A 3120-nucleotide genomic window follows, 5' to 3' on the forward strand; every position below is an offset into this window, starting at 1 on the left:
TCTTGGTTCTGTAACCTCCCAGTTCTTTGTGCCCCCTCAGTCCCCTTGCTAGCAAGACAGTATGAGAATCTGGAAAACTGGAATGTCCCTGGCTCCATATGGCACTGCTCAGCAACATCCAAAACACTGGCATGTTATCAATATTGTTTTTCTCCTTAAGCCAAAACAGCATCATACCAGACATTACAAAGAAAATCAACTCTGTCCCAGCTGAAACCAGGACAGCGTTATGCAACATTAAATAATTTTATCATGAATGTCTATAATTTGCCATAGAGAGAGCAATAAACTGTGGCAGAAAGAAGGAACCACAATCGCTCAAACATTTTTCACTTTAATTTCTGTCAGTTATTTCAGGAAAACTATCTCTGTGTGAAATTAATCTCACAGTATTTTTGCAATGAGTGAATATTAGGTGAAACAAACCATTGATTTAGGCTCAAGGTCAGCAGGATCTAAGAAGGGGAAGACTAGTACAAATGCATGCTTAAAAGGAATAAACATTTTGTTTTCCCAGCTGTCTCAGTGCTTTACAGGACAGGAAATGACTGTGCTTATATGTTCAAAATATGTTCAAATCTCCAGATAAGATAGTAAGAGTACTACATATAATCCATAATTCTACTAATTTTCAATGCTTGTGTTTATTTTTAGCCAGGTTGAGGTGGCTAGAAATCGACAAGTCTCATTTATACATGGGGACTTCTTTCTCAATATTTCTCTTTCTTTTCTTTGTATTCTATAAATTAGTTGCAAGCCATTTTACAGACTGGACAATCTGTTCGAAACTACATTCAATTTCAGAGATGTTTTTTCATATATTTTCATTATTTTAACCTACTGATTTTAGATCAAAGTAAAATACAAGCTTTTTCCTGACTGTAGTATTTGTGGAATAGATCAGAAAAGAGAGAGCACAGAAGTTTCTATGTCCCATGATAAAAAAGTCAAAAGAAGGAGATGAAAAGGATATATCCTATATTTGAGTAGACCTTGTGACATTCACTTCTTCAGCATGCAAAAGTTTGTAAAAGCTTAGTTACAGCACTTGATCTAATTACATAGACTCCCTCTACAAAATTAGTCCCTCCCACAGAATATTTACATCACTGAGAGAAAATTCTATTCACTAACTCAGCAGCAGTTAAAATGACTAACACTGCAGAGAGGAGTAGTGATCTTCTCAGATTCATCAATACTTTAAAGGTAGAAGCCATCAATTAAAAATATTAATAACAGTTTAGGTAATCACTTTTCTCCCTTCTCTCTACCCTCTTTAAAATTTGTTTTTGTTTTCCTCTTAATGAAACAGCATTTGCTTTTTGCAGTTCCACTGAAAGAATACAGAAACCCTTGATTGTATTTTTTATTTCCAAATCTATTCCCAATATCTGTAACAAAACTGAGCTGCAATAACAATTAATTTATTGAATTTCTTTTGGGATCTTTTCATACTAAGATGAAGCACCCCTTAAGATGCATCATGGCCCAAACTTTTTCTTTTCATTCCAAAAAAAGCCTAGAAGAAAAACAGATTTTATTATTTGAACCAATGAAAGAGCAATTTGTCTCATTTTTACAGGATGAAACCTGTAAAAAGAAGAGCTGTTTTGGAAATGGCATGAGCTAAAGAAATAGCAGCATGTGTTATGCATGATAGCAGCAGCAGCGCTGGTGAGAATCCAAACTTTGAATGCCTCAAAAATAAATTAAGTAAACTGTTACTAGAAATGAAAGCCCATGCTAGTATGTCATTTACCCCTCCAAGAAAGTTATGTAAATGAACCTCTACACTGTAAAGTATAGTGCCTTCTGCTCATTGTCTGCAGTTTACAATCATCTTTATGTTTCCTGCCCACTAAAAGGATTTAAAACTTTTGCAGAAGGATGAGAAACATGATTAATTTTGTCAGCTGTAGTTATATCAGGCTCTGACTCTTTGCAATCATGTAACTATATAAAGTCTGTCTATCTTGTACTGAGTGGGACCTAGATGGCTGTTCAATTCCAAATTATAAATTTAATGTTACAACTTCTGAAAAAGAAAATCATCCAGAAAAAAAAAGGTTAACTTTGCTATTAAAATTGATTAAAACACTGAGAATATTTAGTTTCACATACTTTGTCATTAATTGCATAATTCCACCTGTTTCTGAAAAGCAAACTCAGAGTACCTTCTTTACATAAGTTTGCAATCTTATTAATCTATGGCTTCTGAGAACAAATGCAAAACTTTCTATACATTTCCTACTTTATAGTACTAGTATACTAGTATAGTACTACTTTCCCCAGAAGAAGTATGTTTGGACTGTCATTTTTGCCTGTAATTTTTTTTGCTCAGAAATAACACCAGTGGTTGGCAGTATAAAATTGAAAAAATAAAGACAGGGAGACAATCTCTGCCGTAAGCTCTTTGTGATGATAAGAACTATAATTGTGATGGGGAGTTAGAGAGAGAGAAAAGGGGAGAGAGAAAGATGTTGAGAAGGCAAGAACGAGAGTGGGAAAGAGAAAAAGAATGACAGAAGGAAGGACACGTATTTTAATTAGGTTACAGTAATCTTGAAGAATTCTTATTTCACAGGCATACATGTAAATTTCTTCCAAAATCTGAGATAGGTGTCCCACATGCTCTCTGAAATTTTGAATGAACAAGACTTTTAGAAATTGAAATTTTCATGTTAATGAAAATTCCGTTACTGGTTTATGTAGAACTGAACAACACATAAATCAGTTTGCATTAAAAATAGTTATTCTATTCAAGGAGAAATGAAAAACAAGCCTGAAACAGACCAGTTAGCATTTCAGGTTCATTTGTTGTTTTATTTCCGTAAAGCTTGTTGATTATGATAATTGATCACTTCAATAATTTAAAAGATATAATTAATTGGTAAAAGTAATTTAGTTGCCTTTTATGTGAAATACTCTTAATTATCAAAGAACATTTAAATAAATTACCATAATACTGAAGGTCATACAAATATTAGCTGCTGTTGTGCTTACTGTTGCATTTATATGTCATATTATCTAGAGACATAAGGAATAAAAGAAATGAATTTTATTAAATTGAAAACAATATGTTTCTTTCATTTAAATTTCTCAGCAATCTTTTTTTTTTTT

At 32.8% G+C, this 3120-nt stretch overlaps 1 long non-coding RNA gene across 1 annotated transcript in view; it reads right to left on the minus strand.

Moving 5' to 3' along the window:
• Window positions 1-1341: 1341 nt before the first annotated feature.
• Window positions 1342-3120, minus strand: part of LOC104911176 — a 78450-nt gene continuing 76671 nt past the window's right edge. Inside the window, exon 6 of the long non-coding RNA XR_793693.3 lies at window positions 1342-1519. This is a non-coding gene — a long non-coding RNA (uncharacterized LOC104911176). The remainder of the gene's footprint in view (window positions 1520-3120) is intronic.

This window comes from Meleagris gallopavo, chromosome 5 (assembly GCF_000146605.3).
Source record: "Meleagris gallopavo isolate NT-WF06-2002-E0010 breed Aviagen turkey brand Nicholas breeding stock chromosome 5, Turkey_5.1, whole genome shotgun sequence".
NCBI classification, from domain to species: domain Eukaryota; kingdom Metazoa; phylum Chordata; class Aves; order Galliformes; family Phasianidae; genus Meleagris; species Meleagris gallopavo.